Here is a 25,943-nt window from a genome sequence, read left to right on the forward strand (position 1 = left end):
TCTGGGCTGGGGGGGCAGTCAACCACCAGTACACACAGCAGAACCTAAACCCATACCATTATTGCTAAGCAGCAAGACAGGGGCCCATTGCACTCCCACGGGGCCTTTTTAAATGCAATCCATAACCCGGATTTGCCAGGAACCCTTCTTACTCCTCCTACTTGCATGTGACACTGGGCTTAGGATCTGCATAGGAAACACACACACAAGCACACACCTACCTTTGTTGCCTGCAGATGCCTCCTTGGCTGTCCCCAAACGGTATCAAACCAACACCCACGGGAAGCTGTAAGCATAGAGGACATGCCTGCACCCCATTGGACTTACCTGTGTGGGTTAAATCCGGGTTATTTGACAACCTATGGCGGTGATGGTTCTGCTCAGGCAGAGCAGTGCTGATGCTCCTCATAAAGCTGTCGCTGCTGTGAAGGTTCTAGGTGACATCACAAATCCCTATGGTTACATACACAACAAAGCTGGGTTGTTGTTGTTTACACTCTGCAAGGCCTGTGGAAGTGAGTGACATCATAGCACTGTAGTTCTGAGGGTTCTAGATGGATGCAACAATCTCCTGTTGCTTCTATGAAGGCCGTAATAGACGACATCACCAAACAGCTCCATAGTCACATACACAGCAAAGGAGAGATGTTGTTTACACCTAGTGATGTCAGTGGTATTGAGTGACATCATAGCACAGTGCTAAGGCTCCTGGGCCTGGACACAGCAGCGGCTGCAATATCTCAACGGAGAATACGTTTATATATATGTGTGTGTGTGCGCGTATATATATATATATATATATATATATATATATATATATATATATATATTTCTCCGCCGAAATCACTTTTAAACCCATTTCCACCTTTTTTTCCCTTCTCTTCCTCTTACTTTTTTTTCACGTTTTTTTACGTTTTTCTCCTTTTCGCCTCTTTTCTGGGCGTATTATTCTTCTTTTTCTTCTTTTTTTTCGTCTAATGCATACCCCATCAGTGCAGCAATGCTTATTCAATACCGCCAGCAGATGGAGACACTGGGGGATAATTTTCTAAGGATTTATACTGATTTTTCCTGTCTGAATTTGTCGCACAGAAAGTTGCAGGCCAAATATGTGCGACATTTCTGCGACTTTAGCTTCTAGAGCATTTTTACAACATTATACATAGGTGCTGAATACATAAAAAGCGACTGTTCAGCGACAGACAAGTCGCATCGGCTGAAAGTAGGCCAGAATGTCAGTCCATGTTGGAGCAGGTTTAGATACAGTCTAAAGCATAGATCTCAAAGTCTGTGCACAGAATTTAGCAAGGGCCTCGCACCTTCTGATGCATCAGGTAGGTGCACAATAGCATAGCCTAACCCTCTGTACTTTGGTCTATATTGATGCGGGACATAGACAGCCAGCTGATGACCAATCCATTAGTGCAATGGATGGCTGGAAGCATTTGTCTTTGCCTTTGCAATACCACAGAAGCAATGCATGGTCAATGTACAGCAATGACACACCTGTGTGAACAGCCAGGAGACCCCCCCCCCCCCCCCATGTTATGTTACATAGTTACATAGTTAGTACGGTCGAAAAAAGACATATGTCCATCAAGTTCAACCAGGGAATTAAGGGGTAGGGGTGTGGCGCGATATTGGGGAAGGGATGAGATTTTATATTTCTTCATAAGCATTAATCTTATTTTGTCAATTAGGAACATTCAGCACCCACCCGCTATCAAGGCAGCTGCCTATCATGTCATGCCCTACCTGCACAGGTGTGCTGGCTACTCAAATGATCCAATTAAGGAGGCCATTTAGTCAGCAGCAGCAGAAGTCCTGTGCCTGGACGCTCCAACAGCGGCCAGACACAAGCAGAAGCAGAAGCAGCAGAAGCAGCAGCAGCAGCACCACCTTTTGTTTTTTGGCTGCAGAAGCAGCAGCAGCAAGGCCCACAGGGCTGGCTAGCTGGCTAGCCAGCAAGCAAGCAGGTAGCAATGAAAGTAGGAATCTTTCTTTTTAACCCTGTAAGGGGGTGGTGCACTGTACCCGAAGATACTGCCATATCGGGTCAATGCATAGGGCGACGGAAGCAAGCTTCGAAATCAGCCCCCGTTCTCAAAAATCCATTTAATATATGGTCCCCAGATAGGGGACGTATCAGATATTAAACTGATAAGAACAGATAAGGTTTCAACAAAATTTTATTCAATAAATAAGAAACCATACAAAATTTAAAATGCAAAATAATAAAAGGTTCACAAAAGTTTTAAAATACAAATAATAAAACCAGTAATAAAAGGAGAAAAAATAAAAATGGCAGGATAAAACATTATACAAATGTCATAAAAACTGATTATATTGTTATTTCGTTCCATAGAGGCAGACACCACATGGATGCTGCCTCGCTGGCCCCCAACTGTTTCTTGTCTCTTAGGTAATAGATGTACATCTCACTCAGGGCCAGCTTTATACAGTTTTTAACATCAATAAAATCATGTTTAAAAAGTAAGATGTTCCTAACTTTCCAGATGGCATTTTTAAAACAATTAATAATCATCCAGCAGATCATCTGCTGTTTAAAATTGGGGCAGTTAAAAAGACCGTAAAAGACACATTCGTGATTAAAATCTTTTAGGCCGCAGGCCCACTTCAAAAGTGGGCCTACCTTCCTCCAAAGCTCCCGTGCAAAAGGGCAGTTCCAAAATATGTGCAGCACCGTTTCGTCCACTCCGCAGCCATCTCTCGGGCACTTGGCTCTCGCCACCAGTCCTCGCCTGTGCTGGAACTCACGAGTAGGGAGGCACTGGTGGACGATTGCCCAGGCAAGATCCCTGTGTACATTCGCCAGAAACTTCCCGTACACGTTCCGCCATACCTTTTTGGATCTTGCCTGTGTGAAATTGGACACTGCCAGGGTAACCTCACTCCGCCTGAGGACCTTTGATACCTTTCTCTGGTCCCCCAGTATGTCAGGCTCCAAATCTTGGAGACCTAGGAGCCTGACTGTCTTTTCCAACACCACATAATGTTTTGGGGGACACAGAAGCACCGGAGCGTTCAGAGGGATGCGCAACCATCTTTTAAAAACCATGCCCGCAGCGTACCTTAAAAAGCAGCTAAAAATGCCATCGGATTTAATAATTTTAAAACAGAAACAGAAATACTTTATGTAAAAGAAAGTAAAAAGGTTAGGAACATCTTTCCCGCCATTATCTTTACTTTTGTACATAAAATCACGCTTTAATTTCTCCATTTTTGAACCCCATAAAAAAGTAAAAACAATTCTAGTTACTTTTTTAATGTATAAAATAGATGGAGGAAATACCATGGCAATGTATAGCATAATAGGGAGTAAAACCATCTTTATTATTAAAATCTTCCCCTCCATGGTAAGGTTTCTAAGATTCCACATTAAAATCTTCTTCTCCATCTTAGCTATAGCTGAATCCCAGTTAGGGCTCCCATCATTGACCTGGTTAAAAACAATACCTAAAACTTTAATTTGATCCTGTTGCATTGTGACTCCTGGGGTGATGGATGAATCCCAGGAGCCAATATAAAAACAGTCACATTTATCTGTGTTTAGCTTAAAACCAGAGACCTCGCAGAAATAGCTGGTGTTCCTCAATGCCCCCCTCATGGATGGAGAGTCCGGGCACAGTATGGTGACATCATCCATGTACCCCAACACCTTTAGATGGGTCCCTCCTCCACCAGGTATCGGTACGCCTCTTACTACCCGGTCTTTTCTGAGGAGGGCCATCAGTGGTTCGATTGCGCAAATAAAAAGGAGTGGGGACAGGGGGCAGCCCTGTTTGACACCTGATAAAAGAGGAACACCGCTGGTTAAAAAGCCATTAACAGAGACTTGACTAAAACAGGATCGGTATAAAAGCATGATTCGGCTTAAAATCGTTTCAGGCACTGCCATCTTTTTAAGAACTAAAAACAGGTATTCATGGGAGACCCTATCAAAGGCTTTTTCAAAGTCTAAGGATAAAATTGCTACAGTTTGATTTCTATCCTTAAAATACCATAAAACATCTCTTAAAATATTTAGGGATTCAGCTATAGACCTTCCAGGTACCCCACAAACCTGATTTGGGTGAATTAATTTATGAATAAAAGGTTTAAAACGGACAGCTAATAACTTGGCTAAAACTTTATAATCGACATTTAAAAGTGTGATGGGGCGCCAATTTTTTAGCATATCCTTTTCACCCTTTTTAAAAAGTAATGATACAATCCCCCTCCTCCAGGAAGGGGGAAGTTCATTAACAATAAAAGTTTCTTTATACAATAAAACCATATCATCCTTTAAAATATCCCAAAAAGCTAAATAAAATTTGATGGGTAAACCATCTTCCCCAGGGGCCTTCCCACTAGAAAAACTTTTAAAAACAAATAAAAGTTCATCTAAGTTAAGATCACGGGATAAAACCTCCTGGTCTAAAACATCTAGCTTAAAATCAAGGGAATTAAGAACATGTTCTAAAAAGGATGGATTAAGATCTTTCTTATTAAAAAGAAGCTGGTAGAAGTTAAAAACTGCATCTAACATGCCTTTTGGAGTGGATTCACCCTCAAGGTTTTGGATGATATCCCTCCTATTCATCACTTTTTTAAAAAAGAAACGGGAACATTTCTCGCCCTCCTCCAGGTGCTGCACATGCGAGTTAAAAATGATTTGTTTCCCTTTCTTTTCTATGGCATGTTTTATTTCAGTTTTAAGGTTTAAAATATCATTTTCTACATCCATACCAGCTTCTTTCAATTTAAAAAGTACATTTAAACGCATGTTAAGAACATAAAACCACTGTTTTTCCATTTTTGCCTTCTTCTTACCTGCTTTGATAAAAAAAAATCTGATTTTAGATTTGGTGCCCTCCCACCAGTGCAGCATAGGCTCGTGGGGTTTTCTTTGTGATTGCCAGCACTGGTAGGTCCGCACAAACTCCTCTTTTATCTCAGGGTCCTCTAGGAGTGTGGTGTTTAATCTCCAGAGGCCCCTTTTTGCTTTTTGCTCCCCCTCTAGCTCCAGGCCCACCAAGAGGAGCTTATGATCAGAGAAGATATTCTGCTCGAGCGTGCATTTCAGGGGTTTAAAAGCTCTAGAGGAAAAAATAAAATCGATTCTGGAGCTCACTCTTCCATTGGACCATGTGGCGCCCGGGTCCTCCGGCAAGAGATCCTTCCAGCAATCTTTCAAATTAAAATCATCAATAAAATTTTTAAGCAGGTAAGAAGTGCGGTCTTTACGATTAATATCCCCACCCTGCCGGTGTTCCCCATCACGTATGCAGTTAAAATCACCTCCCACCAGCAGGGGGGAAGACCCAACACAAAACAGTGGTAAAATTTCAAATAGTTCTGCCCGCTCCTGTTTATCAGGAGGGGCATACACATTTAAAACACGAATTAAAAGTCCATTAAAATATAGATGAATTAAAAGAGCTCTGCCAGGCACAATCTCAGTTACTGTATGAATAGAAAAGGACTGGCCTCGGCAGAGCAGCCCAACACCCACAGAACGACAGTCATTTGCACCGGACCATATGGATGGGCCCAGCTTCCAGTCTTCTTTTAAGTCTTTATAGTCCATTTTACTAGGGATTCCACATTCTTGTAGCAGGCAAAGGTCAAAGTCACATGTCTCTAGATAAGAAAATAAAGCAGCCCTGCGATCAGGGCTCTTTAAGGACCTCACATTGAGTGAGGCAATTTTTACAGGGATAGGCATAGTTTATGGAGAGTCCGTGCTTGGAGAATCAAAGTCAATAATAAGCTGCGTACCGTCATCCCCCGCCTGCGGGGTCATCAGCTCCTTGATGTTCTGAGGGTCGGAGCTTGAGATCGATGATGCCCCGACCCTGAGCTCGCTCTCGTCCGAACTACGGCACGCCGCTTTCCTTTGAATGTCTTCCTCTTCTTCTTCTCTTTGTCTTTTAAATGTCACACTGCTGTCCATATCCTCTGTGTTGCTCTCACTCGATGTAATCTCTGGCCCCCGGCTGATGGATCTGCGTCTTCTTTCATCATTTGACGACTGGAACTGCTGCACAGGGGCCTGTGAGGCCTCTTTTCCGGAACCTTTGCCGCTACCTTGGGAAGTTTTCATCGCTTGTTCCCCAGCAAGCGTTGCTGAGGACTGTTGCTCCAACTTCCCCATCGATCGACGATGGCCAGTTTTACCCACCGGGTCCACTGCTGGCGGGGCAGCAAACCCTGGTTTGGCGCCACTTGTCTTCTTGGCCCTGTCCTGTATAGGCGGAGTAACAGGACCGGGCTCAGACCTGGCCACCTGGCTCCCCTTCCGGCGGGCTTTCACCGGGGCCTCTTCGTCCGGAGCAGGGCGACCCTGGGCCAAGCCAGTACCTGGCTTATGCTGTAATTTTGGGTCCACCTTTGCCCCCACCGAGGCCCGTCGGCTGCCACCCGCCACAGGTGAGCCCCCTTCAGAAGTTTCGGCGGGCTCTTGAGCCAGGTAGGAAGTCGATCGACGTCTTTCAATTTCCCGGGCAGTAAACTCGATCACCCGCCCGGGCTTCGTGGAATCCCCATGGCCTCCCCCTAGCACTACCACCGGTGGGCCCCCCGATGGAGCACCAGAGGTCTTGGGCCTGGACCCATCAGTACCTGCCATCTGGGGTTTGGGCATCTTAAAAAAGGACGTCTTTTGTCCTGTCCCCTCTTTGGGTGGGCCCAGCCTTGACCCACCCATCGTAGTTTTTGCTTTATGGGGACAGGAATTAAAATCGTGATTTTCCTCTCCGCAGAGGTTGCACCTTATCGAATGGCTACATCTTGAGGCTATGTGACCTTCTTGGCCACACCTATTGCAGCGAATCACACGCTCCGCGCCGCAGGTCTCCTGGGTGTGGCCAAACCTCAAGCAATTTCGGCAATACATAGGCATTTGAGGATAGAACAGGAAGCCCCGAACTCTCCCGATGGCAAAATTTGGGGGCGGATGGCAAAGACCCCCAATACCACCGGGATCCTTACGGAGCTTGACCCAGAACTTCCTCTTGCCGTTCCAGAACCGCACGGAGTTCAAGATTTTGTTTGCGAACCGCACCTCTTCGCAGTATCGCCGAAGAAAAGTGGCTATATCCTCCGTGGTCACATGAGGGCTGTGCATAGCCACCACCAACGGTATATGTTCCTCACCATAGAGGAACTGGAACGAAAGACCGTCGAGTCGATCGTCCCTCTGGTCCGCACCAGACAAGGTTGCATAGATGTTATCGCAACACGCCGTGGCCGTGAAGGTGACGGTATACAGGCCACGGCTTTCCTGGTCATTTAGACACAGGATGTCCTCCCTATTGAGGCGGAAGTAGTCAAGAAGAATCACCTCCGCAATGAAGCGGAGGTTCTTCAACTGACGATGGCTCTCCGACACCTCTATGCGGATGGTATTTCGCATCGACATTTCCCCAGAGGGGAAAGCCCAGGAGAACGGCATCTTCCACACCCAGGGACTAAGCCCCTTCCCCAATAGCAGCAGGGGCTCGGAATCCCGCTATAAAAGCGGAACCCTTACCCAAGGCAGAGGTCGGGGGTACCCTAGGTGCTTCCGAAGCTACAGGTAACGCTCAACGTACCGAAAATGCCTTCTGAGACACAAGGTCCCAGAGACAGGGGGATCGCAACCCGTTGTCTGTGGACTAAGCCCGCTCCCCAATAGCAGCAAGGGGGTGAAGTCGCTCCGTAAGGAGAGACAATCCCCCAAGGCCGAGAAGCGGGGTACCACAGACACCTTCCGACCAGACCAAATGCAGATACTACACTTGATCTTAGCCAAAAGGCCGAGAAGCGATAACCGTGAAAGGGGCGGGCCCAACAAGGTCCCCTTCATGGGCACTATCACTGCTTGCTGTCAGGGAGGCTGCCAGACAATTTTCCATGCACACTCTGGGCTGGGGGGCAGTCAACCACCAGTACACACAGCAGAACCTAAACCCATACCATTATTGCTAAGCAGCAAGACAGGGGCCCATTGCACTCCCACGGGGCCTTTTTAAATGCAATCCATAACCCGGATTTGCCAGGAACCCTTCTTACTCCTCCTACTTGCATGTGACACTGGGCTTAGGATCTGCATAGGAAACACACACACAAGCACACACCTACCTTTGTTGCCTGCAGATGCCTCCTTGGCTGTCCCCAAACGGTATCAAACCAACACCCACGGGAAGCTGTAAGCATAGAGGACATGCCTGCACCCCATTGGACTTACCTGTGTGGGTTAAATCCGGGTTATTTGACAACCTATGGCGGTGATGGTTCTGCTCAGGCAGAGCAGTGCTGATGCTCCTCATAAAGCTGTCGCTGCTGTGAAGGTTCTAGGTGACATCACAAATCCCTATGGTTACATACACAACAAAGCTGGGTTGTTGTTGTTTACACTCTGCAAGGCCTGTGGAAGTGAGTGACATCATAGCACTGTAGTTCTGAGGGTTCTAGATGGATGCAACAATCTCCTGTTGCTTCTATGAAGGCCGTAATAGACGACATCACCAAACAGCTCCATAGTCACATACACAGCAAAGGAGAGATGTTGTTTACACCTAGTGATGTCAGTGGTATTGAGTGACATCATAGCACAGTGCTAAGGCTCCTGGGCCTGGACACAGCAGCGGCTGCAATATCTCAACGGAGAATACGTTTATATATATGTGTGTGTGTGCGCGTATATATATATATATATATATATATATATATATATATATATATATATTTCTCCGCCGAAATCACTTTTAAACCCATTTCCACCTTTTTTTCCCTTCTCTTCCTCTTACTTTTTTTTCACGTTTTTTTACGTTTTTCTCCTTTTCGCCTCTTTTCTGGGCGTATTATTCTTCTTTTTCTTCTTTTTTTTCGTCTAATGCATACCCCATCAGTGCAGCAATGCTTATTCAATACCGCCAGCAGATGGAGACACTGGGGGATAATTTTCTAAGGATTTATACTGATTTTTCCTGTCTGAATTTGTCGCACAGAAAGTTGCAGGCCAAATATGTGCGACATTTCTGCGACTTTAGCTTCTAGAGCATTTTTACAACATTATACATAGGTGCTGAATACATAAAAAGCGACTGTTCAGCGACAGACAAGTCGCATCGGCTGAAAGTAGGCCAGAATGTCAGTCCATGTTGGAGCAGGTTTAGATACAGTCTAAAGCATAGATCTCAAAGTCTGTGCACAGAATTTAGCAAGGGCCTCGCACCTTCTGATGCATCAGGTAGGTGCACAATAGCATAGCCTAACCCTCTGTACTTTGGTCTATATTGATGCGGGACATAGACAGCCAGCTGATGACCAATCCATTAGTGCAATGGATGGCTGGAAGCATTTGTCTTTGCCTTTGCAATACCACAGAAGCAATGCATGGTCAATGTACAGCAATGACACACCTGTGTGAACAGCCAGGAGACCCCCCCCCCCCCCCCCCCATGTTATGTTACATAGTTACATAGTTAGTACGGTCGAAAAAAGACATATGTCCATCAAGTTCAACCAGGGAATTAAGGGGTAGGGGTGTGGCGCGATATTGGGGAAGGGATGAGATTTTATATTTCTTCATAAGCATTAATCTTATTTTGTCAATTAGGAACATTCAGCACCCACCCGCTATCAAGGCAGCTGCCTATCATGTCATGCCCTACCTGCACAGGTGTGCTGGCTACTCAAATGATCCAATTAAGGAGGCCATTTAGTCAGCAGCAGCAGAAGTCCTGTGCCTGGACGCTCCAACAGCGGCCAGACACAAGCAGAAGCAGAAGCAGCAGAAGCAGCAGCAGCAGCACCACCTTTTGTTTTTTGGCTGCAGAAGCAGCAGCAGCAAGGCCCACAGGGCTGGCTAGCTGGCTAGCCAGCAAGCAAGCAGGTAGCAATGAAAGTAGGAATCTTTCTTTTTAACCCTGTAAGGGGGTGGTGCACTGTACCCGAAGATACTGCCATATCGGGTCAATGCATAGGGCGACGGAAGCAAGCTTCGAAATCAGCCCCCGTTCTCAAAAATCCATTTAATATATGGTCCCCAGATAGGGGACGTATCAGATATTAAACTGATAAGAACAGATACTACACTTGATCTTAGCCAAAAGGCCGAGAAGCGATAACCGTGAAAGGGGCGGGCCCAACAAGGTCCCCTTCATGGGCACTATCACTGCTTGCTGTCAGGGAGGCTGCCAGACAATTTTCCATGCACACTCTGGGCTGGGGGGCAGTCAACCACCAGTACACACAGCAGAACCTAAACCCATACCATTATTGCTAAGCAGCAAGACAGGGGCCCATTGCACTCCCACGGGGCCTTTTTAAATGCAATCCATAACCCGGATTTGCCAGGAACCCTTCTTACTCCTCCTACTTGCATGTGACACTGGGCTTAGGATCTGCATAGGAAACACACACACAAGCACACACCTACCTTTGTTGCCTGCAGATGCCTCCTTGGCTGTCCCCAAACGGTATCAAACCAACACCCACGGGAAGCTGTAAGCATAGAGGACATGCCTGCACCCCATTGGACTTACCTGTGTGGGTTAAATCCGGGTTATTTGACAACCTATGGCGGTGATGGTTCTGCTCAGGCAGAGCAGTGCTGATGCTCCTCATAAAGCTGTCGCTGCTGTGAAGGTTCTAGGTGACATCACAAATCCCTATGGTTACATACACAACAAAGCTGGGTTGTTGTTGTTTACACTCTGCAAGGCCTGTGGAAGTGAGTGACATCATAGCACTGTAGTTCTGAGGGTTCTAGATGGATGCAACAATCTCCTGTTGCTTCTATGAAGGCCGTAATAGACGACATCACCAAACAGCTCCATAGTCACATACACAGCAAAGGAGAGATGTTGTTTACACCTAGTGATGTCAGTGGTATTGAGTGACATCATAGCACAGTGCTAAGGCTCCTGGGCCTGGACACAGCAGCGGCTGCAATATCTCAACGGAGAATACGTTTATATATATGTGTGTGTGTGCGCGTATATATATATATATATGATATATATATATATATATATTTCTCCGCCGAAATCACTTTTAAACCCATTTCCACCTTTTTTTCCCTTCTCTTCCTCTTACTTTTTTTTCACGTTTTTTTACGTTTTTCTCCTTTTCGCCTCTTTTCTGGGCGTATTATTCTTCTTTTTCTTCTTTTTTTTCGTCTAATGCATACCCCATCAGTGCAGCAATGCTTATTCAATACCGCCAGCAGATGGAGACACTGGGGGATAATTTTCTAAGGATTTATACTGATTTTTCCTGTCTGAATTTGTCGCACAGAAAGTTGCAGGCCAAATATGTGCGACATTTCTGCGACTTTAGCTTCTAGAGCATTTTTACAACATTATACATAGGTGCTGAATACATAAAAAGCGACTGTTCAGCGACAGACAAGTCGCATCGGCTGAAAGTAGGCCAGAATGTCAGTCCATGTTGGAGCAGGTTTAGATACAGTCTAAAGCATAGATCTCAAAGTCTGTGCACAGAATTTAGCAAGGGCCTCGCACCTTCTGATGCATCAGGTAGGTGCACAATAGCATAGCCTAACCCTCTGTACTTTGGTCTATATTGATGCGGGACATAGACAGCCAGCTGATGACCAATCCATTAGTGCAATGGATGGCTGGAAGCATTTGTCTTTGCCTTTGCAATACCACAGAAGCAATGCATGGTCAATGTACAGCAATGACACACCTGTGTGAACAGCCAGGAGACCCCCCCCCCCCCCCCCCATGTTATGTTACATAGTTACATAGTTAGTACGGTCGAAAAAAGACATATGTCCATCAAGTTCAACCAGGGAATTAAGGGGTAGGGGTGTGGCGCGATATTGGGGAAGGGATGAGATTTTATATTTCTTCATAAGCATTAATCTTATTTTGTCAATTAGGAACATTCAGCACCCACCCGCTATCAAGGCAGCTGCCTATCATGTCATGCCCTACCTGCACAGGTGTGCTGGCTACTCAAATGATCCAATTAAGGAGGCCATTTAGTCAGCAGCAGCAGAAGTCCTGTGCCTGGACGCTCCAACAGCGGCCAGACACAAGCAGAAGCAGAAGCAGCAGAAGCAGCAGCAGCAGCACCACCTTTTGTTTTTTGGCTGCAGAAGCAGCAGCAGCAAGGCCCACAGGGCTGGCTAGCTGGCTAGCCAGCAAGCAAGCAGGTAGCAATGAAAGTAGGAATCTTTCTTTTTAACCCTGTAAGGGGGTGGTGCACTGTACCCGAAGATACTGCCATATCGGGTCAATGCATAGGGCGACGGAAGCAAGCTTCGAAATCAGCCCCCGTTCTCAAAAATCCATTTAATATATGGTCCCCAGATAGGGGACGTATCAGATATTAAACTGATAAGAACAGATACTACACTTGATCTTAGCCAAAAGGCCGAGAAGCGATAACCGTGAAAGGGGCGGGCCCAACAAGGTCCCCTTCATGGGCACTATCACTGCTTGCTGTCAGGGAGGCTGCCAGACAATTTTCCATGCACACTCTGGGCTGGGGGGCAGTCAACCACCAGTACACACAGCAGAACCTAAACCCATACCATTATTGCTAAGCAGCAAGACAGGGGCCCATTGCACTCCCACGGGGCCTTTTTAAATGCAATCCATAACCCGGATTTGCCAGGAACCCTTCTTACTCCTCCTACTTGCATGTGACACTGGGCTTAGGATCTGCATAGGAAACACACACACAAGCACACACCTACCTTTGTTGCCTGCAGATGCCTCCTTGGCTGTCCCCAAACGGTATCAAACCAACACCCACGGGAAGCTGTAAGCATAGAGGACATGCCTGCACCCCATTGGACTTACCTGTGTGGGTTAAATCCGGGTTATTTGACAACCTATGGCGGTGATGGTTCTGCTCAGGCAGAGCAGTGCTGATGCTCCTCATAAAGCTGTCGCTGCTGTGAAGGTTCTAGGTGACATCACAAATCCCTATGGTTACATACACAACAAAGCTGGGTTGTTGTTGTTTACACTCTGCAAGGCCTGTGGAAGTGAGTGACATCATAGCACTGTAGTTCTGAGGGTTCTAGATGGATGCAACAATCTCCTGTTGCTTCTATGAAGGCCGTAATAGACGACATCACCAAACAGCTCCATAGTCACATACACAGCAAAGGAGAGATGTTGTTTACACCTAGTGATGTCAGTGGTATTGAGTGACATCATAGCACAGTGCTAAGGCTCCTGGGCCTGGACACAGCAGCGGCTGCAATATCTCAACGGAGAATACGTTTATATATATGTGTGTGTGTGCGCGTATATATATATATATATATATATATATATATATATATATATATATATATTTCTCCGCCGAAATCACTTTTAAACCCATTTCCACCTTTTTTTCCCTTCTCTTCCTCTTACTTTTTTTTCACGTTTTTTTACGTTTTTCTCCTTTTCGCCTCTTTTCTGGGCTTATTCTTCTTTTTCTTCTTTTTTTTCGTCTAATGCATACCCCATCAGTGCAGCAATGCTTATTCAATACCGCCAGCAGATGGAGACACTGGGGGATAATTTTCTAAGGATTTATACTGATTTTTCCTGTCTGAATTTGTCGCACAGAAAGTTGCAGGCCAAATATGTGCGACATTTCTGCGACTTTAGCTTCTAGAGCATTTTTACAACATTATACATAGGTGCTGAATACATAAAAAGCGACTGTTCAGCGACAGACAAGTCGCATCGGCTGAAAGTAGGCCAGAATGTCAGTCCATGTTGGAGCAGGTTTAGATACAGTCTAAAGCATAGATCTCAAAGTCTGTGCACAGAATTTAGCAAGGGCCTCGCACCTTCTGATGCATCAGGTAGGTGCACAATAGCATAGCCTAACCCTCTGTACTTTGGTCTATATTGATGCGGGACATAGACAGCCAGCTGATGACCAATCCATTAGTGCAATGGATGGCTGGAAGCATTTGTCTTTGCCTTTGCAATACCACAGAAGCAATGCATGGTCAATGTACAGCAATGACACACCTGTGTGAACAGCCAGGAGACCCCCCCCCCCCCCCCATGTTATGTTACATAGTTACATAGTTAGTACGGTCGAAAAAAGACATATGTCCATCAAGTTCAACCAGGGAATTAAGGGGTAGGGGTGTGGCGCGATATTGGGGAAGGGATGAGATTTTATATTTCTTCATAAGCATTAATCTTATTTTGTCAATTAGGAACATTCAGCACCCACCCGCTATCAAGGCAGCTGCCTATCATGTCATGCCCTACCTGCACAGGTGTGCTGGCTACTCAAATGATCCAATTAAGGAGGCCATTTAGTCAGCAGCAGCAGAAGTCCTGTGCCTGGACGCTCCAACAGCGGCCAGACACAAGCAGAAGCAGAAGCAGCAGAAGCAGCAGCAGCAGCACCACCTTTTGTTTTTTGGCTGCAGAAGCAGCAGCAGCAAGGCCCACAGGGCTGGCTAGCTGGCTAGCCAGCAAGCAAGCAGGTAGCAATGAAAGTAGGAATCTTTCTTTTTAACCCTGTAAGGGGGTGGTGCACTGTACCCGAAGATACTGCCATATCGGGTCAATGCATAGGGCGACGGAAGCAAGCTTCGAAATCAGCCCCCGTTCTCAAAAATCCATTTAATATATGGTCCCCAGATAGGGGACGTATCAGATATTAAACTGATAAGAACAGATACTACACTTGATCTTAGCCAAAAGGCCGAGAAGCGATAACCGTGAAAGGGGCGGGCCCAACAAGGTCCCCTTCATGGGCACTATCACTGCTTGCTGTCAGGGAGGCTGCCAGACAATTTTCCATGCACACTCTGGGCTGGGGGGCAGTCAACCACCAGTACACACAGCAGAACCTAAACCCATACCATTATTGCTAAGCAGCAAGACAGGGGCCCATTGCACTCCCACGGGGCCTTTTTAAATGCAATCCATAACCCGGATTTGCCAGGAACCCTTCTTACTCCTCCTACTTGCATGTGACACTGGGCTTAGGATCTGCATAGGAAACACACACACAAGCACACACCTACCTTTGTTGCCTGCAGATGCCTCCTTGGCTGTCCCCAAACGGTATCAAACCAACACCCACGGGAAGCTGTAAGCATAGAGGACATGCCTGCACCCCATTGGACTTACCTGTGTGGGTTAAATCCGGGTTATTTGACAACCTATGGCGGTGATGGTTCTGCTCAGGCAGAGCAGTGCTGATGCTCCTCATAAAGCTGTCGCTGCTGTGAAGGTTCTAGGTGACATCACAAATCCCTATGGTTACATACACAACAAAGCTGGGTTGTTGTTGTTTACACTCTGCAAGGCCTGTGGAAGTGAGTGACATCATAGCACTGTAGTTCTGAGGGTTCTAGATGGATGCAACAATCTCCTGTTGCTTCTATGAAGGCCGTAATAGACGACATCACCAAACAGCTCCATAGTCACATACACAGCAAAGGAGAGATGTTGTTTACACCTAGTGATGTCAGTGGTATTGAGTGACATCATAGCACAGTGCTAAGGCTCCTGGGCCTGGACACAGCAGCGGCTGCAATATCTCAACGGAGAATACGTTTATATATATGTGTGTGTGTGCGCGTATATATATATATATATATATATATATATATATATATATATATATATTCTCCGCCGAAATCACTTTTAAACCCATTTCCACCTTTTTTTCCCTTCTCTTCCTCTTACTTTTTTTTCACGTTTTTTTACGTTTTTCTCCTTTTCGCCTCTTTTCTGGGCGTATTATTCTTCTTTTTCTTCTTTTTTTTCGTCTAATGCATACCCCATCAGTGCAGCAATGCTTATTCAATACCGCCAGCAGATGGAGACACTGGGGGATAATTTTCTAAGGATTTATACTGATTTTTCCTGTCTGAATTTGTCGCACAGAAAGTTGCAGGCCAAATATGTGCGACATTTCTGCGACTTTAGCTTCTAGAGCATTTTTACAACATTATACATAGGTGCTGAATACATAAAAAGCGACTGTTCAGCGACAGACAAGTCGCATCGGCTGAAAGTAGGCCAGAATGTCAGTCCATGTTGGAGCAGGTTTAGATACAGTCTAAAGCATAGATCTCAAAGTCTGTGCACAGAATTTAGCAAGGGCCTCGCACCTTCTGATGCATCAGGTAGGTGCACAATAGCATAGCCTAACCCTCTGTACTTTGGTCTATATTGATGCGGGACATAGACAGCCAGCTGATGACCAATCCATTAGTGCAATGGATGGCTGGAAGCATTTGTCTTTGCCTTTGCAATACCACAGAAGCAATGCATGGTCAATGTACAGCAATGACACACCTGTGTGAACAGCCAGGAGACCCCCCCCCCCCCCCCATGTTATGTTACATAGTTACATAGTTAGTACGGTCGAAAAAAGACATATGTCCATCAAGTTCAACCAGGGAATTAAGGGGTAGGGGTGTGGCGCGATATTGGGGAAGGGATGAGATTTTATATTTCTTCATAAGCATTAATCTTATTTTGTCAATTAGGAACATTCAGCACCCACCCGCTATCAAGGCAGCTGCCTATCATGTCATGCCCTACCTGCACAGGTGTGCTGGCTACTCAAATGATCCAATTAAGGAGGCCATTTAGTCAGCAGCAGCAGAAGTCCTGTGCCTGGACGCTCCAACAGCGGCCAGACACAAGCAGAAGCAGAAGCAGCAGAAGCAGCAGCAGCAGCACACCACCTTTTGTTTTTTGGCTGCAGAAGCAGCAGCAGCAAGGCCCACAGGGCTGGCTAGCTGGCTAGCCAGCAAGCAAGCAGGTAGCAATGAAAGTAGGAATCTTTCTTTTTAACCCTGTAAGGGGGTGGTGCACTGTACCCGAAGATACTGCCATATCGGGTCAATGCATAGGGCGACGGAAGCAAGCTTCGAAATCAGCCCCCGTTCTCAAAAATCCATTTAATATATGGTCCCCAGATAGGGGACGTATCAGATATTAAACTGATAAGAACAGATACTACACTTGATCTTAGCCAAAAGGCCGAGAAGCGATAACCGTGAAAGGGGCGGGCCCAACAAGGTCCCCTTCATGGGCACTATCACTGCTTGCTGTCAGGGAGGCTGCCAGACAATTTTCCATGCACACTCTGGGCTGGGGGGCAGTCAACCACCAGTACACACAGCAGAACCTAAACCCATACCATTATTGCTAAGCAGCAAGACAGGGGCCCATTGCACTCCCACGGGGCCTTTTTAAATGCAATCCATAACCCGGATTTGCCAGGAACCCTTCTTACTCCTCCTACTTGCATGTGACACTGGGCTTAGGATCTGCATAGGAAACACACACACAAGCACACACCTACCTTTGTTGCCTGCAGATGCCTCCTTGGCTGTCCCCAAACGGTATCAAACCAACACCCACGGGAAGCTGTAAGCATAGAGGACATGCCTGCACCCCATTGGACTTACCTGTGTGGGTTAAATCCGGGTTATTTGACAACCTATGGCGGTGATGGTTCTGCTCAGGCAGAGCAGTGCTGATGCTCCTCATAAAGCTGTCGCTGCTGTGAAGGTTCTAGGTGACATCACAAATCCCTATGGTTACATACACAACAAAGCTGGGTTGTTGTTGTTTACACTCTGCAAGGCCTGTGGAAGTGAGTGACATCATAGCACTGTAGTTCTGAGGGTTCTAGATGGATGCAACAATCTCCTGTTGCTTCTATGAAGGCCGTAATAGACGACATCACCAAACAGCTCCATAGTCACATACACAGCAAAGGAGAGATGTTGTTTACACCTAGTGATGTCAGTGGTATTGAGTGACATCATAGCACAGTGCTAAGGCTCCTGGGCCTGGACACAGCAGCGGCTGCAATATCTCAACGGAGAATACGTTTATATATATGTGTGTGTGTGCGCGTATATATATATATATATATATATATATATATATATATATATATATTTCTCCGCCGAAATCACTTTTAAACCCATTTCCACCTTTTTTTCCCTTCTCTTCCTCTTACTTTTTTTTCACGTTTTTTTACGTTTTTCTCCTTTTCGCCTCTTTTCTGGGCGTATTATTCTTCTTTTTCTTCTTTTTTTTCGTCTAATGCATACCCCATCAGTGCAGCAATGCTTATTCAATACCGCCAGCAGATGGAGACACTGGGGGATAATTTTCTAAGGATTTATACTGATTTTTCCTGTCTGAATTTGTCGCACAGAAAGTTGCAGGCCAAATATGTGCGACATTTCTGCGACTTTAGCTTCTAGAGCATTTTTACAACATTATACATAGGTGCTGAATACATAAAAAGCGACTGTTCAGCGACAGACAAGTCGCATCGGCTGAAAGTAGGCCAGAATGTCAGTCCATGTTGGAGCAGGTTTAGATACAGTCTAAAGCATAGATCTCAAAGTCTGTGCACAGAATTTAGCAAGGGCCTCGCACCTTCTGATGCATCAGGTAGGTGCACAATAGCATAGCCTAACCCTCTGTACTTTGGTCTATATTGATGCGGGACATAGACAGCCAGCTGATGACCAATCCATTAGTGCAATGGATGGCTGGAAGCATTTGTCTTTGCCTTTGCAATACCACAGAAGCAATGCATGGTCAATGTACAGCAATGACACACCTGTGTGAACAGCCAGGAGACCCCCCCCCCCCCCCCCATGTTATGTTACATAGTTACATAGTTAGTACGGTCGAAAAAAGACATATGTCCATCAAGTTCAACCAGGGAATTAAGGGGTAGGGGTGTGGCGCGATATTGGGGAAGGGATGAGATTTTATATTTCTTCATAAGCATTAATCTTATTTTGTCAATTAGGAACATTCAGCACCCACCCGCTATCAAGGCAGCTGCCTATCATGTCATGCCCTACCTGCACAGGTGTGCTGGCTACTCAAATGATCCAATTAAGGAGGCCATTTAGTCAGCAGCAGCAGAAGTCCTGTGCCTGGACGCTCCAACAGCGGCCAGACACAAGCAGAAGCAGAAGCAGCAGAAGCAGCAGCAGCAGCACCACCTTTTGTTTTTTGGCTGCAGAAGCAGCAGCAGCAAGGCCCACAGGGCTGGCTAGCTGGCTAGCCAGCAAGCAAGCAGGTAGCAATGAAAGTAGGAATCTTTCTTTTTAACCCTGTAAGGGGGTGGTGCACTGTACCCGAAGATACTGCCATATCGGGTCAATGCATAGGGCGACGGAAGCAAGCTTCGAAATCAGCCCCCGTTCTCAAAAATCCATTTAATATATGGTCCCCAGATAGGGGACGTATCAGATATTAAACTGATAAGAACAGATACTACACTTGATCTTAGCCAAAAGGCCGAGAAGCGATAACCGTGAAAGGGGCGGGCCCAACAAGGTCCCCTTCATGGGCACTATCACTGCTTGCTGTCAGGGAGGCTGCCAGACAATTTTCCATGCACACTCTGGGCTGGGGGGCAGTCAACCACCAGTACACACAGCAGAACCTAAACCCATACCATTATTGCTAAGCAGCAAGACAGGGGCCCATTGCACTCCCACGGGGCCTTTTTAAATGCAATCCATAACCCGGATTTGCCAGGAACCCTTCTTACTCCTCCTACTTGCATGTGACACTGGGCTTAGGATCTGCATAGGAAACACACACACAAGCACACACCTACCTTTGTTGCCTGCAGATGCCTCCTTGGCTGTCCCCAAACGGTATCAAACCAACACCCACGGGAAGCTGTAAGCATAGAGGACATGCCTGCACCCCATTGGACTTACCTGTGTGGGTTAAATCCGGGTTATTTGACAACCTATGGCGGTGATGGTTCTGCTCAGGCAGAGCAGTGCTGATGCTCCTCATAAAGCTGTCGCTGCTGTGAAGGTTCTAGGTGACATCACAAATCCCTATGGTTACATACACAACAAAGCTGGGTTGTTGTTGTTTACACTCTGCAAGGCCTGTGGAAGTGAGTGACATCATAGCACTGTAGTTCTGAGGGTTCTAGATGGATGCAACAATCTCCTGTTGCTTCTATGAAGGCCGTAATAGACGACATCACCAAACAGCTCCATAGTCACATACACAGCAAAGGAGAGATGTTGTTTACACCTAGTGATGTCAGTGGTATTGAGTGACATCATAGCACAGTGCTAAGGCTCCTGGGCCTGGACACAGCAGCGGCTGCAATATCTCAACGGAGAATACGTTTATATATATGTGTGTGTGTGCGCGTATATATATATATATATATATATATATATATATATATATATATATATTTCTCCGCCGAAATCACTTTTAAACCCATTTCCACCTTTTTTTCCCTTCTCTTCCTCTTACTTTTTTTTCACGTTTTTTTACGTTTTTCTCCTTTTCGCCTCTTTTCTGGGCGTATTATTCTTCTTTTTCTTCTTTTTTTTCGTCTAATGCATACCCCATCAGTGCAGCAATGCTTATTCAATACCGCCAGCAGATGGAGACACTGGGGGATAATTTTCTAAGGATTTATACTGATTTTTCCTGTCTGAATTTGTCGCACAGAAAGTTGCAGGCCAAATATGTGCGACATTTCTGCGACTTTAGCTTCTAGAGCATTTTTACAACATTATACATAGGTGCTGAATACATAAAAAGCGACTGTTCAGCGACAGACAAGTCGCATCGGCTGAAAGTAGGCCAGAATGTCAGTCCATGTTGGAGCAGGTTTAGATACAGTCTAAAGCATAGATCTCAAAGTCTGTGCACAGAATTTAGCAAGGGCCTCGCACCTTCTGATGCATCAGGTAGGTGCACAATAGCATAGCCTAACCCTCTGTACTTTGGTCTATATTGATGCGGGACATAGACAGCCAGCTGATGACCAATCCATTAGTGCAATGGATGGCTGGAAGCATTTGTCTTTGCCTTTGCAATACCACAGAAGCAATGCATGGTCAATGTACAGCAATGACACACCTGTGTGAACAGCCAGGAGACCCCCCCCCCCCCCCCCATGTTATGTTACATAGTTACATAGTTAGTACGGTCGAAAAAAGACATATGTCCATCAAGTTCAACCAGGGAATTAAGGGGTAGGGGTGTGGCGCGATATTGGGGAAGGGATGAGATTTTATATTTCTTCATAAGCATTAATCTTATTTTGTCAATTAGGAACATTCAGCACCCACCCGCTATCAAGGCAGCTGCCTATCATGTCATGCCCTACCTGCACAGGTGTGCTGGCTACTCAAATGATCCAATTAAGGAGGCCATTTAGTCAGCAGCAGCAGAAGTCCTGTGCCTGGACGCTCCAACAGCGGCCAGACACAAGCAGAAGCAGAAGCAGCAGAAGCAGCAGCAGCAGCACCACCTTTTGTTTTTTGGCTGCAGAAGCAGCAGCAGCAAGGCCCACAGGGCTGGCTAGCTGGCTAGCCAGCAAGCAAGCAGGTAGCAATGAAAGTAGGAATCTTTCTTTTTAACCCTGTAAGGGGGTGGTGCACTGTACCCGAAGATACTGCCATATCGGGTCAATGCATAGGGCGACGGAAGCAAGCTTCGAAATCAGCCCCCGTTCTCAAAAATCCATTTAATATATGGTCCCCAGATAGGGGACGTATCAGATATTAAACTGATAAGAACAGATACTACACTTGATCTTAGCCAAAAGGCCGAGAAGCGATAACCGTGAAAGGGGCGGGCCCAACAAGGTCCCCTTCATGGGCACTATCACTGCTTGCTGTCAGGGAGGCTGCCAGACAATTTTCCATGCACACTCTGGGCTGGGGGGCAGTCAACCACCAGTACACACAGCAGAACCTAAACCCATACCATTATTGCTAAGCAGCAAGACAGGGGCCCATTGCACTCCCACGGGGCCTTTTTAAATGCAATCCATAACCCGGATTTGCCAGGAACCCTTCTTACTCCTCCTACTTGCATGTGACACTGGGCTTAGGATCTGCATAGGAAACACACACACAAGCACACACCTACCTTTGTTGCCTGCAGATGCCTCCTTGGCTGTCCCCAAACGGTATCAAACCAACACCCACGGGAAGCTGTAAGCATAGAGGACATGCCTGCACCCCATTGGACTTACCTGTGTGGGTTAAATCCGGGTTATTTGACAACCTATGGCGGTGATGGTTCTGCTCAGGCAGAGCAGTGCTGATGCTCCTCATAAAGCTGTCGCTGCTGTGAAGGTTCTAGGTGACATCACAAATCCCTATGGTTACATACACAACAAAGCTGGGTTGTTGTTGTTTACACTCTGCAAGGCCTGTGGAAGTGAGTGACATCATAGCACTGTAGTTCTGAGGGTTCTAGATGGATGCAACAATCTCCTGTTGCTTCTATGAAGGCCGTAATAGACGACATCACCAAACAGCTCCATAGTCACATACACAGCAAAGGAGAGATGTTGTTTACACCTAGTGATGTCAGTGGTATTGAGTGACATCATAGCACAGTGCTAAGGCTCCTGGGCCTGGACACAGCAGCGGCTGCAATATCTCAACGGAGAATACGTTTATATATATGTGTGTGTGTGCGCGTATATATATATATATATATATATATATATATATATATATATATATTTCTCCGCCGAAATCACTTTTAAACCCATTTCCACCTTTTTTTCCCTTCTCTTCCTCTTACTTTTTTTTCACGTTTTTTTACGTTTTTCTCCTTTTCGCCTCTTTTCTGGGCGTATTATTCTTCTTTTTCTTCTTTTTTTTCGTCTAATGCATACCCCATCAGTGCAGCAATGCTTATTCAATACCGCCAGCAGATGGAGACACTGGGGGATAATTTTCTAAGGATTTATACTGATTTTTCCTGTCTGAATTTGTCGCACAGAAAGTTGCAGGCCAAATATGTGCGACATTTCTGCGACTTTAGCTTCTAGAGCATTTTTACAACATTATACATAGGTGCTGAATACATAAAAAGCGACTGTTCAGCGACAGACAAGTCGCATCGGCTGAAAGTAGGCCAGAATGTCAGTCCATGTTGGAGCAGGTTTAGATACAGTCTAAAGCATAGATCTCAAAGTCTGTGCACAGAATTTAGCAAGGGCCTCGCACCTTCTGATGCATCAGGTAGGTGCACAATAGCATAGCCTAACCCTCTGTACTTTGGTCTATATTGATGCGGGACATAGACAGCCAGCTGATGACCAATCCATTAGTGCAATGGATGGCTGGAAGCATTTGTCTTTGCCTTTGCAATACCACAGAAGCAATGCATGGTCAATGTACAGCAATGACACACCTGTGTGAACAGCCAGGAGACCCCCCCCCCCCCCCCCATGTTATGTTACATAGTTACATAGTTAGTACGGTCGAAAAAAGACATATGTCCATCAAGTTCAACCAGGGAATTAAGGGGTAGGGGTGTGGCGCGATATTGGGGAAGGGATGAGATTTTATATTTCTTCATAAGCATTAATCTTATTTTGTCAATTAGGAACATTCAGCACCCACCCGCTATCAAGGCAGCTGCCTATCATGTCATGCCCTACCTGCACAGGTGTGCTGGCTACTCAAATGATCCAATTAAGGAGGCCATTTAGTCAGCAGCAGCAGAAGTCCTGTGCCTGGACGCTCCAACAGCGGCCAGACACAAGCAGAAGCAGAAGCAGCAGAAGCAGCAGCAGCAGCACCACCTTTTGTTTTTTGGCTGCAGAAGCAGCAGCAGCAAGGCCCACAGGGCTGGCTAGCTGGCTAGCCAGCAAGCAAGCAGGTAGCAATGAAAGTAGGAATCTTTCTTTTTAACCCTGTAAGGGGGTGGTGCACTGTACCCGAAGATACTGCCATATCGGGTCAATGCATAGGGCGACGGAAGCAAGCTTCGAAATCAGCCCCCGTTCTCAAAAATCCATTTAATATATGGTCCCCAGATAGGGGACGTATCAGATATTAAACTGATAAGAACAGATACTACACTTGATCTTAGCCAAAAGGCCGAGAAGCGATAACCGTGAAAGGGGCGGGCCCAACAAGGTCCCCTTCATGGGCACTATCACTGCTTGCTGTCAGGGAGGCTGCCAGACAATTTTCCATGCACACTCTGGGCTGGGGGGCAGTCAACCACCAGTACACACAGCAGAACCTAAACCCATACCATTATTGCTAAGCAGCAAGACAGGGGCCCATTGCACTCCCACGGGGCCTTTTTAAATGCAATCCATAACCCGGATTTGCCAGGAACCCTTCTTACTCCTCCTACTTGCATGTGACACTGGGCTTAGGATCTGCATAGGAAACACACACACAAGCACACACCTACCTTTGTTGCCTGCAGATGCCTCCTTGGCTGTCCCCAAACGGTATCAAACCAACACCCACGGGAAGCTGTAAGCATAGAGGACATGCCTGCACCCCATTGGACTTACCTGTGTGGGTTAAATCCGGGTTATTTGACAACCTATGGCGGTGATGGTTCTGCTCAGGCAGAGCAGTGCTGATGCTCCTCATAAAGCTGTCGCTGCTGTGAAGGTTCTAGGTGACATCACAAATCCCTATGGTTACATACACAACAAAGCTGGGTTGTTGTTGTTTACACTCTGCAAGGCCTGTGGAAGTGAGTGACATCATAGCACTGTAGTTCTGAGGGTTCTAGATGGATGCAACAATCTCCTGTTGCTTCTATGAAGGCCGTAATAGACGACATCACCAAACAGCTCCATAGTCACATACACAGCAAAGGAGAGATGTTGTTTACACCTAGTGATGTCAGTGGTATTGAGTGACATCATAGCACAGTGCTAAGGCTCCTGGGCCTGGACACAGCAGCGGCTGCAATATCTCAACGGAGAATACGTTTATATATATGTGTGTGTGTGCGCGTATATATATATATATATATATATATATATATATATATATATATATTTCTCCGCCGAAATCACTTTTAAACCCATTTCCACCTTTTTTTCCCTTCTCTTCCTCTTACTTTTTTTTCACGTTTTTTTACGTTTTTCTCCTTTTCGCCTCTTTTCTGGGCGTATTATTCTTCTTTTTCTTCTTTTTTTTCGTCTAATGCATACCCCATCAGTGCAGCAATGCTTATTCAATACCGCCAGCAGATGGAGACACTGGGGGATAATTTTCTAAGGATTTATACTGATTTTTCCTGTCTGAATTTGTCGCACAGAAAGTTGCAGGCCAAATATGTGCGACATTTCTGCGACTTTAGCTTCTAGAGCATTTTTACAACATTATACATAGGTGCTGAATACATAAAAAGCGACTGTTCAGCGACAGACAAGTCGCATCGGCTGAAAGTAGGCCAGAATGTCAGTCCATGTTGGAGCAGGTTTAGATACAGTCTAAAGCATAGATCTCAAAGTCTGTGCACAGAATTTAGCAAGGGCCTCGCACCTTCTGATGCATCAGGTAGGTGCACAATAGCATAGCCTAACCCTCTGTACTTTGGTCTATATTGATGCGGGACATAGACAGCCAGCTGATGACCAATCCATTAGTGCAATGGATGGCTGGAAGCATTTGTCTTTGCCTTTGCAATACCACAGAAGCAATGCATGGTCAATGTACAGCAATGACACACCTGTGTGAACAGCCAGGAGACCCCCCCCCCCCCCCCCATGTTATGTTACATAGTTACATAGTTAGTACGGTCGAAAAAAGACATATGTCCATCAAGTTCAACCAGGGAATTAAGGGGTAGGGGTGTGGCGCGATATTGGGGAAGGGATGAGATTTTATATTTCTTCATAAGCATTAATCTTATTTTGTCAATTAGGAACATTCAGCACCCACCCGCTATCAAGGCAGCTGCCTATCATGTCATGCCCTACCTGCACAGGTGTGCTGGCTACTCAAATGATCCAATTAAGGAGGCCATTTAGTCAGCAGCAGCAGAAGTCCTGTGCCTGGACGCTCCAACAGCGGCCAGACACAAGCAGAAGCAGAAGCAGCAGAAGCAGCAGCAGCAGCACCACCTTTTGTTTTTTGGCTGCAGAAGCAGCAGCAGCAAGGCCCACAGGGCTGGCTAGCT

The 25,943-nt window shown here is 46.1% G+C and overlaps 8 non-coding genes and 1 pseudogene across 8 annotated transcripts; all 9 read right to left on the bottom strand.

Annotated features, from left to right (window-relative positions):
• Positions 1-2,018: 2,018 nt before the first annotated feature.
• On the bottom strand, positions 2,019-2,212 carry LOC130321431 (U2 spliceosomal RNA). The gene has a single exon (XR_008867157.1). It is a non-coding gene; the product is annotated as a U2 spliceosomal RNA (small nuclear RNA).
• Positions 2,213-7,662: 5,450 nt separating this feature from the next.
• Positions 7,663-7,811, bottom strand: LOC130321432 (U2 spliceosomal RNA; annotated as a pseudogene).
• Positions 7,812-9,922: 2,111 nt separating this feature from the next.
• LOC130321415 (U2 spliceosomal RNA) lies at positions 9,923-10,113 on the bottom strand. Its single transcript, XR_008867143.1, has one exon. It is a non-coding gene; the product is annotated as a U2 spliceosomal RNA (small nuclear RNA).
• A 2,101-nt stretch (positions 10,114-12,214) lies between these two features.
• On the bottom strand, positions 12,215-12,405 carry LOC130321428 (U2 spliceosomal RNA). The gene has a single exon (XR_008867154.1). It is a non-coding gene; the product is annotated as a U2 spliceosomal RNA (small nuclear RNA).
• Positions 12,406-14,512: 2,107 nt separating this feature from the next.
• Positions 14,513-14,703, bottom strand: LOC130321433 (U2 spliceosomal RNA). The gene has a single exon (XR_008867158.1). It is a non-coding gene; the product is annotated as a U2 spliceosomal RNA (small nuclear RNA).
• Positions 14,704-16,812: 2,109 nt separating this feature from the next.
• LOC130321434 (U2 spliceosomal RNA) lies at positions 16,813-17,003 on the bottom strand. Its single transcript, XR_008867159.1, has one exon. It is a non-coding gene; the product is annotated as a U2 spliceosomal RNA (small nuclear RNA).
• Positions 17,004-19,110: 2,107 nt separating this feature from the next.
• On the bottom strand, positions 19,111-19,301 carry LOC130321435 (U2 spliceosomal RNA). Its single transcript, XR_008867160.1, has one exon. It is a non-coding gene; the product is annotated as a U2 spliceosomal RNA (small nuclear RNA).
• Positions 19,302-21,410: 2,109 nt separating this feature from the next.
• On the bottom strand, positions 21,411-21,601 carry LOC130321417 (U2 spliceosomal RNA). Its single transcript, XR_008867144.1, has one exon. It is a non-coding gene; the product is annotated as a U2 spliceosomal RNA (small nuclear RNA).
• A 2,107-nt stretch (positions 21,602-23,708) lies between these two features.
• On the bottom strand, positions 23,709-23,899 carry LOC130321418 (U2 spliceosomal RNA). The gene has a single exon (XR_008867145.1). It is a non-coding gene; the product is annotated as a U2 spliceosomal RNA (small nuclear RNA).
• Positions 23,900-25,943: the final 2,044 nt, after the last annotated feature.

Source organism: Hyla sarda, unplaced genomic scaffold, assembly GCF_029499605.1.
Source record: "Hyla sarda isolate aHylSar1 unplaced genomic scaffold, aHylSar1.hap1 scaffold_2262, whole genome shotgun sequence".
NCBI lineage: Eukaryota > Metazoa > Chordata > Amphibia > Anura > Hylidae > Hyla > Hyla sarda.